The sequence below is a fragment of the Schistocerca cancellata genome, chromosome 1, assembly GCF_023864275.1.
Source record: "Schistocerca cancellata isolate TAMUIC-IGC-003103 chromosome 1, iqSchCanc2.1, whole genome shotgun sequence".
In the NCBI taxonomy this organism is placed as follows: Eukaryota; Metazoa; Arthropoda; class Insecta; order Orthoptera; family Acrididae; genus Schistocerca; species Schistocerca cancellata.
Genome location: NC_064626.1, coordinates 582268649 through 582283799, shown reverse-complemented (window position 1 = coordinate 582283799; position 15151 = coordinate 582268649). Strand labels below are relative to the sequence as shown.

The window sequence follows — 15151 nt, the reverse complement described above, 5'->3', positions numbered from 1 at the left end:
TTGTTCATGGACGAGGCTTGCACCCCTTGTTGTTTTGCGTGGCACTATCACAGCACAGGCCTATATTGATGTTTTAAGCGCCTTTTTTCTACCCACTGTTGAACAGCAATTCGGAGATGGCGATTGTATCTTACAACACGATCGAGCACCTATTCATAATGCAGGCCTGTGGCGGAGTGGTTACACGACAATAACAACCCCTTAATGCACTGGCTTTACAGAGTCCTGACCTGCCACTCCTCAAAAAACCTGCCAGCACATGAATCAACGTATGACTGCGAGAGTGGAAGCTGTCATCAATGCTGAGAGTGGGCCAACACCATACTGAATTCCAGCATTACCGATGGAGGGTGTCACGCAATTGTAAGTTATTTTCTGCCAGGTGTCCGAATACTTCTGATCACGTAGTGTATCAACTCAACACTAAAACAAATTAGACGTACTTTATAACACTGAACACTTGCTGATTTGTTTTTCTTTTGATGTATTTCATCGCTTCAAGATGTGGTTCTTTTCTATGCGTTCACCCGGTGCAGTCCCGGCATTGTGGGACTTGTGTTTAAGTTGTAAACCGTTTCCCTCCTACCATGGATTCCCTTCCTCCTATTGCGAATAGCACAGACATTACGCTTACTGCTTTCATTGGAGTAAATGAAGTGTGGTTGCTTTGATAGTCTCTCCTCGTCATCGAGAGTTGATTATCGTCATCGGTTTCTTCAGTTTGTGATCCGTACAATTCCTACAACAGTTTTCAGAAACGCCGCTTTGTGTCTCTTGTGGCTCAAATTTAGTTTCTGGTTAGAAGCAACATCCAGCTAGTATCTATTGTCACAGTTTTGTAGTGTTTGTCATCGCTCAAATCACACATATCACTCACACTTTGATACTAGATCTCCAATACTGCTTTTCGATTACCACGTAAATTTGATGTTTTTGTTGTTATGGTTCCGAACACCGCATTCGAAGTGATCTAAAAAATCATTAAAACAGAACGATAGCGGTAAGTGTTCGACAAATGCGTTTCCTCGTAGCTACACTCCTGGAAATTGAAATAAGAACACCGTGAATTCATTGTCCCAGGAAGGGGAAACTTTATTGACACATTCCTGGGGTCAGATACATCACATGATCACACTGACAGAACCACAGGCACATAGACACAGGCAACAGAGCATGCACAATGTCGGCACTAGTACAGTGTATATCCACCTTTCGCAGCAATGCAGGCTGCTATCCTTCATGGAGACGATCGTAGAGATGCTGGATGTAGTCCTGTGGAACGGCTTGCCATGCCATTTCCACCTGGCGCCTCAGTTGGACCAGCGTTCGTGCTGGACGTGCAGACCGCGTGAGACGACGCTTCATCCAGTCCCAAACATGCTCAATGGGGGACAGATCCGGAGATCTTGCTGGCCAGGGTAGTTGACTTACACCTTCTAGAGCACGTTGGGTGGCACGGGATACATGCGGACGTGCATTGTCCTGTTGGAACAGCAAGTTCCCTTGCCGGTCTAGGAATGGTAGAACGATGGGTTCGATGACGGTTTGGATGTACCGTGCACTATTCAGTGTCCCTTCGACGATCACCAGTGGTGTACGGCCAGTGTAGGAGATCGCTCCCCACACCATGATGCCGGGTGTTGGCCCTGTGTGCATCGGTCGAATGCAGTCCTGATTGTGGCGCTCACCTGCACGACGCCAAACACGCATACGACTATCATTGGCACCAAGGCAGAAGCGACTCTCATCGCTGAAGACGACACGTCTCCATTCGCCCCTCCATTCACGCCTGTCACGACACCACTGGAGGCGGGCTGCACGATGTTGGGGCGTGAGCGGAAGACGGCCTAACGGTGTGCGGGACCGTAGCCCAGCTTCATGGAGACGGTTGAGAATGGTCCTCGCCGATACCCCAGGAGCAACAGTGTCCCTAATTTGCTGGGAAGTGGCACTGCGTAGGATCCTACGGTCTTGGCGTGCATCCGTGCGTCGCTGCGGTCCGGTCCCAGGTCGACGGGCACGTGCACCTTCCGCCGACCACTGGCGACAACATCGATGTACTGTGGAGACCTCACGCCCCACGTGTTGAGCAATTCGGCGGTACGTCCACCCGGCCTCCCGCATGCCCACTATACGCCCTCGCTCAACGTCCGTCAACTGCACATACGGTTCACGTCCACGCTGTCGCGGCATGCTACCAGTGTTAAAGACTGCGATGGAGCTCCGTATGCCACGGCAAACTGGCTGACACTGACGGCGGCGGTGCACAAATGCTGCGCAGCTAGCGCCATTCGACGGCTAACACCGCGGTTCCTGGTGTGTCCGCTGTGCCGTGCGTGTGATCATTGCTTGTACAGCCCTCTCGCAGTGTCCGGAGCAAGTATGGTGGGTCTGACACACCGGTGTCAATGTGTTCTTTTTTCCATTTGCAGGAGTGTATATCGCTTACCGATATATGTCAGAACACTAAGGTACAAGACATATGGAGGAGAGAGCACTGGAATACGAATTACAGCGAATTAAATGTGATTAAATGTGATGAATTATTACGCGGTCGGGTCAGCCCCTCCGGTCGAGCGCTACGGGTTAATCATCATCAGCTGGTTAATGGTGGTTTGTTCAATGATCATCAGTTTGGTAATGGTGGTTAGGAGTAACTAATAAAGTGCCACCATTAGATTCGATTATATTAGATTAGATTCAGTTTTCGTTCCATCGACCCAAATAATTAGGTGACTCTCATCGCAGTGGAACGTGTCAGAAAGTATAACATAAAACATTTGAATATAATAATTACTACCCTGATAGTAGGAGATAGTAGAAATAGGTTAATACAATACAGTAAACCGGAACAGCTAATATTTACAGAATGAACACCATGTCAGAATGACACACTGTCAGGTACTATTAATAAATTTATCATATTCAAAATATCTAATCTTGACTGTTGTGACCAAGTGTTGTCAAAACTGAAATCTAATCGATATTTTTGCTTAAGCTAGCTTAACAGTCTCTGTTAAGATATTCATCCATGGAGTAGAAGGAGTTGCCTATCAAAAAGTCTTTCAAACTCTGTTTAAACTGTGCTTCATCTGAAACCAAGATTTTAATGAATGCTGGAAATTTATTGAAAATGTGTGTTCCTGATTATTGGACCCCTTTTTGGACCAAGATAAGTCATTTTAGGTATTTTTGTAGATTGTTCTTATTCCTAGTATTGATACTGTGTATTGAGCTATTGGTTGGAAACAGGGATGTATTACTTGCAACAAATTTCATTAAGAAATAAATATACTGAGAAACAGTGGTTACAATACAAAGTTCCTTGAACATGTTTCTACAAGATGTTCTTGAATTTACACCACAACTCAATCTTATCACACGCTTTTGCACCCTAAAACTTTTGCTCGGTTTGATGAGTTGCCCCAGAATATGAACCCATATAATATAATAGAATGAAACTAAACAAAGTATGCAAGTTTTTTATATTTATATCACCTACATCTGATATCATTCTCACAGCAAATACAGACTTGTTTATGTGCTTAAGCAAATCTGTGGTATGGCCATCCCAACTGAATTTATTATCGAGGTGGAATCCCAGAAATTTAACACTGTCAACCTCTTTGTCCTGCATGTCTTTATATGTTATGCTGGAAGGAAATCTCTTACATGTTCTGAACTGCATATAGTAGGTATTCACAAAGTTTAATGATAGTGAATTAGCTTTAAATCACTTATTAATGTCAGCTGTTTCTGAATCTGTACTTCACTTGCTACTTATTGCACTGTTTGTATCATCTGCAAACAAAACAAACTTAGCATCTGGCTATGTAACAGATGACAGGTCATTAATGTACACAAGAAAAAGCATTGGACCCACAATAGAACCTTGAGGAACACCACATGTAATTAATTCCCAGTCAGATGAAGACTGACCGCTTACTGCACAGGTATTTCGCAACGACACGCTTAGTTTCCTGTTAGATGGATAAGATTCAAACCATTTCGCAGCATTGCCGGTGACACCATAATATTCTAATTTGCTTAAGTGAATGATGTGGTTCACACAGCCAAAAGCTTTTGACAGGTCACAGAAAACGCCAGTAGGCTGTAATTTATTATCTGATGAATTACGTGCGTTCTCACTGTAAGTGTAAATAGCTTTCTCTTTGAGGAAGCTGGCAAAAGTGAAACTGGTCAATAGCTTGATGGTATCTCGTATCCTTCTTGTGAAGAATCCTAACTTCAGCATATTTTAGCCAGTCTTGAAATGTTCCTCTGATAAGAGATTGATTACACAAATAACTTAAGATAGAATTCAACTGGCATGAGCACTCTTTGATTAACTTTGTTGATATGTTATCATAACCACTGGAATACTTCGATTTTAAGGATTTTATGATGGATGTTACTTCTTTGGGAAACGTGAGTGTCATATCCATTTTACTGCAGTTATTTTAAAAGACTGGTCTTTGATATTCCATTGCACTTATCGCTGAAGGCAACTGGAGGCTTGTATAAAGGCCCTCTGCCTTAACCCGGATGGAGGTTGCCAACGGTAGGCTGTGGTTGCTACATTCATGAGCGAGGTGTGATGGTTAGTGAAGAATCATGAGTTAGTAGCGAAGTACATGCCACTAGCATGAAGCACGTACACTTTTTGACCCCACATATTTGTCGCAGAGAATAAAAAGAGTATGATATTTTATTACTATAACGGCCAGAACGTAATAACTCTGCGACCGAAGGAATATAGAACAACTTGTATCACTTTCTATTACGTATTTGTTATTAGTTGCAACCTGAAAGAAGAATATGACGAAGAAAACGTTTAGTTTGACATAACTAATATCACAAATGTTTCAAATAAAATAAGTCTGTTCCAGCACACATATGTTGGACGCATACGGGACGACCCACCCTGCTAACTTGTAGAAGTGGTCAGGCCATGTACTACATCTAATCAGACCGACACTGAGAGTGCTTCAGTTCAGTATGGACCGTGGCGTGTGTAGTGCGTTCTGAGGCAGTGGAGGAGCATGGCCGTGCGCAGAGCGTCGCAACTGTCGAACGGGCAAAGAGTCTTGGAACGGACCGCCATTTCGCCACGTTCCACACACAAGGACAATATCCAGCTGGAAAACAATGGCATGCGACGGTTTCTCTAACACAGTGTTGACCTTACGAGACTGAAATGAAAGTTCGAACGCCTGTAGATATCAGACGAGTTAGTGCAACTCTGCATGGAAACCCATAGCAATTTTTAAGTCACTATTTCAGACCGCTACAAATATCTCGTAGGTCTTCGCAGAGGACTTTGAAAAAGGATTTAAAATGTCACCCTTATAAGGTACAAGTAGCTCAACAATTACGCCTGGAACATGAAGTGAGTACGCACAATTTCTGGACAATATTACTCTACAGAATTGGCCACCGTGATGGTGATGACATACTTGAGATAAAACTTGTCAAGTCTGAAGAGGCACAATTCCATCTGAATGGGCTTGACAATAAACAAAATGTCGCATATATTTCGGACACAAAGCGTAGCCAGTGACGTCACCTGATCTTCCAACACCTGATTTTTTTCTACTTTATGATATCAAGAACAAAGTTCTTTACGGTGACACCAAGATGATAATGAAGTAAAAGCCGCAATCCAGGAAGAGTTAGGGGAACTGTAGAACTGCAGGGACCAGCACGCGCGCCTGATGACGCTACTAAGTTCATGATGGACGTGGAACTTTTCTGGATGCGTCGACGGGTGCAGTAACAGAAGAATCAATTGTACGATGAGTTTACTTAGTAATTTTACAATCCAGACATCATCATCCGTTCTCTGCTAGGTACTGGGGGCGAAGCCTCATGGCCGTCTCTCGCTGTGGTCCTCTGACTGGACCTGTGAGAGTATGTCAGAGTTTTCGGTCATCCCCGCCGCTCCTCTCCCTCCCTGCGCCGCGTTATGGTGTTGATGGACGGCATGATGTCCGTAACTGTTACTCTGCCGGGCAGTAAACGTTACCATGTTGTCGATTGCTATGATGACCAGCATTACTGCGTTTTTACGTTGTCATGCTGTTCGCCGAAACTGACTCGCCTTTCAGCAAGGTGGTGGTGGATAGGAGGATGCGTGGTGACAGTCTCCGTAGTGGTTCATCATCAGCAGTTGTCGTTCTGGTCTCGAAGATGGCTCCTGGCTGCTCACGATGAAGCAGTCATCCTCTCCCATCAGTTTGGCAGAGTTGTACTGCAGAACTGGAACAATCCTTCTTTATTTCTAGCCATCAGCAGTCTCTTCTCCTGCTACATTTTCTTATTTGTTTTGGTGCATTAACCCACATCACTAACCCACAGTGAGTGAAGTTACGTAGCGAATAATGCTTCTTGCATTACATTTCGGAGATTCACCGAGGCTCGGTTTGCTCTGTCCCTGTCTCTGATTGGTTTAAATGGTTCAAATGCCTCTGAGCACTATGGGACTTAACCTCTGAGGTCATCAGTCCCCGGGACTTAACATCTGAGGTCAACAGTTCACTAGAACTTAGAACTACTTAAATCTAACGAACCTTAGTACATCACACACATCCATGGCCGTGGCAGGATTCGAACCTGCGACCGTAGTGGTCGCGCCGTTCCAGACGGAAGCGCCTAGAACCGCTCGGCCACACCGGCCGGCCCCTGTCTCTGATCCCGCTGCGAACGAAACACTCGGCCGCTCAGCTGAGAAATTTTTAGTCTCCCCAGATTGATCTGTTCTGCAGTGCAACACAGTTTCCGCGATGCATCACCAATGGTGAAATCCATAACTGTGATTTACTTCTTAAGAAATAAATTTCTGTCAGGCTTTATTGTAATGGAAATGTATGTAGAATAGTTTTCTATAAGCTGTATTGATATTAATGTACGCTAATACTCGTAGAAACCAAATAAAAAAGCACAGCTTCCCTCATCTCCCCGTCGGAGGTTCAAGTCCTCCCTAGGGCATGAGTGTGTGTTTGTTGACCTTAGCGTAAATTAGTTTAAGTTAGATTACTTAGTGCGTAAGCCCAGGGACCGATGACCTCAGCAGTTTCGCCCCACAGTCCTTACCACAAATTTCCAGATTTGTACAGTTTCCCATGTGCTACACTGCAGCAACGAGAGATCACTCCCGGGATAGACTTCAGCATTCCTTCTGAAGACTTCGTTTACACGTTGTAAACTGAATTGTCAAGAGGCACCCGAAAGTTGGTGCTTGTGGGATTTGAACCGTCTATGACGCCCGAACATTGTGGTTAGTTGCGGCATGTGGTACGAGCGTTGCAGATAGGTGTCTAGTGAAGGTACTCTACTAACTGACTATTAATGAGCTGTGTTACAAGATGATTGCATGACAGCATACAGGAGACTGCAAAAGAATATCGGTCTCGGAGGTCTAACACGTCAAGTGCGGAACTTCTGTATTGCAGCAACAATCTACCTAAACGCTTGAACCACCGCACTGGACGGATGTCGTATCGCCTCCGCAGAGCCGTACTGGGCGAACAAATATCTTTGAGCCAGATCACCGTTGATGCGATTATAGGGCCTCAAGGGCCCATCCCGCACATAAGTGTACGGAGTATTAAGTTAACAATAAAGAAATACTATTTAATTGCAACGTACCGCTCTGTAGAGACGGCGAAGAAAAGATTAGCCTAATTGCAGCGAACACAAAAGCATTTAAACCGTTATTATCGCCACGTTCCGTAAGCTGTTGGAATGGGAAAGAACACTAACATATGGTATAGCGCTAAGCATCCACCACCATGCACTTCAGAGTCGTATGCAGAGTATTTTTGTAGACGTACGTCTAGACTTATTTACCACTGTTTCATCAGAAGGCGAAACGCCCGTGTCCCACTCCTTTTCAAGGGGTACTGCCACCCAGTGTCCTATGGGCACTTCTCGTCTAAATATTTTGTTCGAGACGCCAGCAATCTCCTGACTGTCACAATTATCAACATACAATAACAGCCTTATGCCAAGAACAATTTAGCCTTTCATGTTCCGGAAGCACGTTTAAAAGTAGTTTGGAATTAATGTATTGTTGAGATGGTAAAGTCATTGTCGCATTAAGCAAGCGGTAATTTATTTCAAGTACAGCTTCACTTTCCATAGAGCGTTCTTAAGTGTCATGCATTCGTTACATTTCAGTAATGACACATTGATTTCCTGTTAAATTCCGTGACTGAAATGTTACGTTAGATTCACTAAGATTCGATGAACTTCTGCCTGATCAGACGTACTTAAAGAGAACATAAACGTTTGGCTTGCCGCACTTCCATCCATCCAAAATTGGTTTATTATTACATTAATTGCTGTGTCTCTGTTATTAGCTGTACCTCTCTTGAAAGAAAGATTTTCATAAATACGCTAACTAAAATTCACAGTCAAAGCGTATCGAAATTTTTCATTTTTTAGCTGTAATACAGGGCACAAAAGAGAACGAAGTATATACCGAATACATGCATATCATCTAAATAAACATGCAATGACGGAAGCAGACATGGCGACAGCAAAAAATAATTAATTTAAGGGAATGAAATTTCGGAAATACGTTTGTCTCGGTAACATATTTAAGTGATTAACATCGCAAGATCACAGATTAACGTAATCACGATACAAGCCATTGAAAATGTCAAAAGACTGGTACGTTAATAACCGGTGTAAACACCAGAGCGTTGAAAGCAATTAACGTGCGTGTATTTTGTAGTACAGGTACCAGTTGTGAATGCCTATTGCACTTGGTCGGTCAGTACAAGAACGGTAATGCTATTTGTGGATGGTGCTGGAGTTGTCGTCCGAGCGTGTCCCATATATGCTCCACTAGAGACAAATCTGGTGACACGTTCGACACTGTGTAGAGCATAATGAATTGCAACAGCGGTATGTCAGCGAGCGTTATCCTGTTGCAGCAGACCCTCTGGATCGCTGTTCATGAATAACAGGACCACAGATCGAATCACCAGAGTGACGTACAAACCTGTACTAAGAGTGCGTGGGATAACCATAAGAGTGATCCTGCTGTTATAAGAAATGGCACCCAAGACCATAACTCCAGGATAGGTCCAGTGCGTCTAGTACACAGACAGGTTGGTTGCAAGCCCTCAGCTGGCCTCCTTTTAACCAACACTCGGCCATCACTGGCACCAAGGTAGAGCTAGCTTTCATCGGAAAACACAACAGATCTCCACCACTCTGCCCTCTAATAAACCCTCGCTCGAAATCATTGTAGTCGAAAATGGTAGTACTTTGGGTTCATTGGAATACACGCAACAGTGTATCTCGCTCGGAACTGTCCTTCAGGTAACATATTTGTCATAGTTCGTCTGGTCATTGTGGTGACAACTGCTGCTCAAATCGCTGCTGCAGATGCAGTACTGTGTGACAGAACCATACGCCGAACACAATGCTCCTTTCGTTCGGTAGTGCCACGTCTGCGCCCGGAGTCAAGTCTTCTTTTGAGCGTACTGTCTCCTGAACTTCGCTGTCAGCAGTCACATACATTGGCAATATTCCTGACAAGTGTTTCTGCACTATCGCAGAAGGAACGTCCAACTTTTTTGCGCGACCTCGTCCAAACGCAGTGATCTGTTGGTAATGACGTGTTTGTCGACGGAAAGGCATTCTTTACTGACGTCAACTCACTACGCTCACCACTGTTAGCGTGTATTTAAAGCAAACCTAATTTACATTCTCATAGTGACGCTACTGCCGGCTTCTGTTTAGGTCGCACAGCTCCTGCTTGGTACTGTGATATTTTCCGCCAGTGTATTTCACAATCCTAAAATTATAATATTCTAGCAACATTAAATGAAGTTTGAGTTCCATCCATAATCAGGGAATAATTCCATAACCATTGGAATATCTATAACTGTAAACGTCTATCGACATGGACTGCAGCATATAAATATTAAAATAAAAAGAGAATTAAATTATGTGATGATCAGTTTCAGTTCACTATAAATACACCACTCTGACTTGCAAATTGCCATAGTTAATTTTCTGATTATATAAATGCACAGAGTAGCAAATTGCTGGAAGTTGTGGAACAACAAGGAACACAGGGAAATTTAGAGAGACGTTCAAAGATTACTAGAAACCACTGAAACGTGAGTTAATAAGCAACTAAATGAGAAAGAAGAAAATTAAGTATGTAGATTATGATGTCCACTGCAGTGCATATTTTTTCACCTACCTAGATAGAATTGTTGCGCAACAGCAATAGTAACCAACGAAACAGTATAGCACGAGAGATATATTTCTCATCTCTTATTTAATTTAGTACTGATGAAGTTTGCACCGTCGGAATGTGAACTTTAATAAATCCTCCACCTTCTAAAACACTGCGTGAAAAATTATTTGCAGGATTATAATGTAGTGAATGTGTATGTTGATGTCAGAGGCAATTGTTCAATTGAATAAAAATGTTATTACATGACAAAGTTACTGAACAAATTTTACTTATATTTCTTGACCTATTATGAAGTACAGGAGGTTTCAGAGTGCAAACTGTCGATGTACAGCTAGAGAGTTAGAGCTCTTAGAAGTAATAATATGAAAGAAACTGCATTGAAATTTAGCAGACCACAAACAATATATTTTTTGTACATTTAACTGTAACTTGGGGCCTTGTAAATCGAATGAAAGGAGACATTGTAGTTCAGAAGAGATATGATTTGTAGACCATTTACGATAAAAATTTTGATGAGTGACAAATCTCTACGTCAAAAAGATCCTCTGCTGAGTCCTCGTCGCAAAATGTGGAGTCTTGCACACACGTCGTGTACTGGGTACCTAATGGATGCTGCGTTCTCGGAATGCTATAGAACAATTCAAGCAAATAACATCAGTAGTTTTATTTCAGTAAAACAGGTTGACAATAGTTAATTTGAATGTACAATGGTGTTGCAAGCGATGGGTGACATACAACATAAATCCGAGTCCTTGCTATACACAATGGTCAAACAAGCAATGTATATGGATCACTACAAATCTGATATCGTAGCACTGTCTGCTAGGCCGGGCTAATACTCTGCCAATCCTGTCCACTAATGTCCGTATACTGAGCCAATCTGAGTGGCTGAGGCTGGAAGGAGTGGCGCGTATATTCACTTCGGCTGGATGCCGCTTCTATGGTGGTAAAGTCCTTGTCAACGCGCTATTGGCCGACGCCGCCTGACAGCCTTCTCTGGTCTTGCGTTCTTCCTCTTCGTTCCGGTGCTTGTGGTTATGCCAAACGATCCTCTCTCGGAAGCGACGGACCGTCGTCATGTAGGGAGTGCGACCACGGCGGGGGAGGCCACAGAGTGGTCACATTGTCGGGCCGGAAGCTGTGGCTGCAGGGGACGTCAAGCTTCCGGGCGTACACCGCCATCCGGCCTGCGCTCAGGCGAGGAAAACGACCAGAAGGGTATGCGTCCATCTCCCTCTGCCATCAACAAGATGAAGAGGGCGGCGGCTGCTGCTGCGGTGTGGGCGAGTCCAGCTTCATCGGTAGGTCGAGAGGAGGGGGAGGAGGCGAAGGCTCCGTCTCATTGGGGTCGTCCCACGGTGTCGTGATGACACCTTCTGGACCCGTGAATCTGGGGGAAGAGAGAGACTGAAAGATCATCGTGCACATGACCGAGGCGAGGTTGATTTTGATGGCGGCACTGCAAAGCCATCTGCACCTGAATGAAGATACATGCAAGTTCCAAGTAGACGGACGATCTCGCCTCGCGCCCACCGTCTGCTGCCCGCTAAAAACCCTGTAAAAGACAATATTATGTGGCGCGAAGCGACAGTTGCGGCCTTCCTTCGGCTACGGATGCTGAGTAGTGTGGAGCAGGTGGAGCAGCGTCCGATGGCGGCGGTCGTGAAGCAGTTCCGCCGGCGATGATACATCTCGTGGGCGCGAACGATATGAGGCGAGAAACAGTTGCAGTGTTTGGTCCCTGTTGTGTGTGGAGCGAAGTTTGGCCAAATGCGCTTTGGAGGTTCTGACAAAACGTTCCGCTTTGCCGTTTGACTGTGGATGGAACGGTGCACTAGTTAGATGCTGTATGCCACTGCGTTCACACAATGTTTCAAATTCATTTGACGTAAATTGAGGTCCGTTGTCTGACACTATTACTTCAGGTAAAACTTCTAGGCAAAAAATCGATGACAACACCTGAATTGTGCAACGTGACGTTGTTGAGTTCATTGGCACAGCAAAAGGAAACTTGCTATACGAGTCAACAACAATCAAGCACCGGGTATGCCTCAAAGGTCCAGTAAAGTCTACGTGCACACGTTGCCATAGAGATTGCGACTTAGGCCAAGCAGATAATTTTTGTGGCGGAGCGGACTGATTTTCCGAACATGTGTGACACGATGACTTCATCTGTTCTGTGTGGGCGTCCATACCCTGCCATGTTCAATTTCGACACCCTAACTGTTTCGTACGAACTATCCCCCAGCGTCCTTGGTGAAGTAACTGCAACAGTTCTTTTTGCAAGGCTTTAGGTATCAACACATGTGACTGTGCATTGTCATTCTGAACAAGAATCACACCTTCTTGTACAGCGAGACTATGCCGATATGCAAAGTATCGACACACTACAGAGATCTTTATGCTATGCAAGGAATGAGGCCAACATGCATGAATGTACTTGAGCAAAATGTTCAAATCTGGATCAGCTTCCGTGGCCAATGCAACTGTCTTAAAGTTCGGCGGAAAAGACTGAAGCAGTTCAGAATCACGAGCCGCGATGTAACAACAACATGCACCAGAAGCGTCAATGTCAGTGTCATTGTAAATCGGAAGACGTGAAAGAGCGTCCTCATTACCATGTTCAGCTTTTAATCGCGTACTGGGGTTAACAAGCAAAGCCCATCTTTGCAATTTTTGGGCTATTCGTATAGGAACCGGTTTCGTCATATGAAACAATGACTGCAATAGCTTGTGATCCTTGACTAAAAGAAATTTCTGCCATACAAATAATGGTTGAATTTGGCGACACCATACACAATAACCAATGCCTCTTTTTCAATTTGTGAATAGGTACACTGTGCTTTCGACAACACATTTGATGTAAAAGCAATAGGGTTGTCTTTAGCACCAATTCTGTGTGAAAGCACTGCATCGATTACCAAAGAGGAAGCGTCAACTTGCAAGATAACTGCTTTATCAGGATCAAAGTGAACTAAGCATGGATCACTGAGCAATGCATCTTTAAGTTTTTGAAAAGCTTTTTGGCACTCAACTGCTTAAACAAGGGGGACGTTCTTGCGAAGCAAACAATGCAATGGAGCAGCGATTTGTGCAGCATTCGGTATGAACCGAATGTAATGGTTCATTTTCGCTAAAAGTGACAGCATTTCCGTGGAATTGCGAGGAACCGGCAAATCTCGTATGACCAACAAATGCGTCTGAAGAGGATGTACACCTTGACTGTTTATGACATGACCAAGATACTGCAACTCAGGTTTAAAAAAATCACGCTGGTCCAGTCTACACTTTAGTCCTGCATCAGATAACACACGAAACAAAGCACGTAAATGTGAAATATGTTCTGTAGGAGTACGACTTGCTACGACATTATCTTCCAAGTAGTTTGAACAGTTTGGCACTTGTGCAGTCAGCTGTTCCAAATACCGTTGAAAAATGGCGGGTGCGGAAGCACTGCCAAAAGGCAAACACAAATATTTAAACCAACCCAAAAGAATGTTCACTACACACACTCTTTGCGATTTTTCATCGAGCGGTACTTGAAGATAATCGTCGCGCAAAATCAATGCGTCCAGCACCTAATTTGTCGGCGAAATCCTCTGGGCGTAGTACAGGATAAACATCTATGACAGTTTGTTGGTTGCCGGCCAGAGTGGCGAAGCGGTTCTAGGCGCTACAGTCTGGAACCGAACGACCGCTACGGTCGCAGGTTCAAATCCTGCCTTAGGCATGGATGTGTGTGATGTCCGTAGGTTAGTTAGGTTTAAGTAATTCTAAGTTATAGTGGACTGCTGACCTCAGAAGTTAAGTCCCATAGTGCTCAGAGCCATATGAACCATTTAAAGTTCGTTGGTTGACTATAGACTAAAAGTCAACACAGAGGCGAATATGACCTGAAGGTTTGGGGAGCAAAACCAGTGGAGTTGCCCATTGTCTAGTTGACATGGGCGCAATAACTCCATTGTCTTTTATTTCCTTAAGTTCAGCAGTGACTTTATCTTGTAATGCAATGGCAACAGCTCTGGCCTGGCAAAATTTCTGCTGAGTATTGTCTTTTACCATAATATGTGCAACAAAATTGTTAGCTGTGCCTAAGCCTCCAGAAAAAAACCTCTGGAAACTCTTTCAGCATGGAATGCAGACACTGACAACACATTTTCCTGAATGTTGAAGCCAAACAAATCAAAAGAATCAAGACGATATATGTTCTCACACTCACTTGATTGTAGCACTGTAAAAGCCACTGTTCGCATATGTGAGTAATAAAAGGCAGGCAAAGTACATGTTCCAAGAATGGAAATGTCTTGTCCATTTTAAGCTGTCAGTTGAGTGCTGGTTTCAGACAAGCGTGGGGAACCTAACAGATCATACATGTGAAGATTTAGCAAAGTGACACAGGCACCCGTGTCCAACTGAAATTTCACGTTTCCCACAAATAAGTAAATGAACAAAAAGTTTGTTTGACTGGCGTATCACTGTAGAAACTGCATTCTTGCTAGTTGCAGACTTGGAATAAACTGCATTAATGACATGGGCCTAGTGACTAGATTTCTGTGAGTGGGCCGAATACTTATGTTTGAGTCACTGTAGACATACAGATTGCACATGTCCTTTCCTACCGCAAGTGTAACACTGATCTCGTCGGGAGGGGCAGTCTTGGCGTTTGCACAGTGAATAACATCTAGGGCGAGACAATTCTGTTCGCCTGTGTAGCCGCTTGTTTAGCAAACTGCTTAGGCGGTGTGGAACATTGTTTACTCGGCGTGGCTAGCGCAAGTCGACAGTGCGGAATGGGGCGATGGCAATCAAGAGACTCAAACCGACAAATAGATGGGTGCTCAAATGTATGAGCCGACAAGGCACTGGAATTGTTCTGAACTTATATTTGCACCACCTGCTGAAATGATGGATCCAACTTTTTTAAAATCGGTT

At 44.1% G+C, this 15151-nt stretch overlaps 1 protein-coding gene across 1 annotated transcript in view; it reads left to right on the top strand.

The window, feature by feature from the left end:
* Window positions 1-15151, top strand: part of LOC126161891 (zwei Ig domain protein zig-8-like) — a 147746-nt gene that overhangs the window by 98503 nt on the left and 34092 nt on the right. The window lies entirely within an intron of this gene.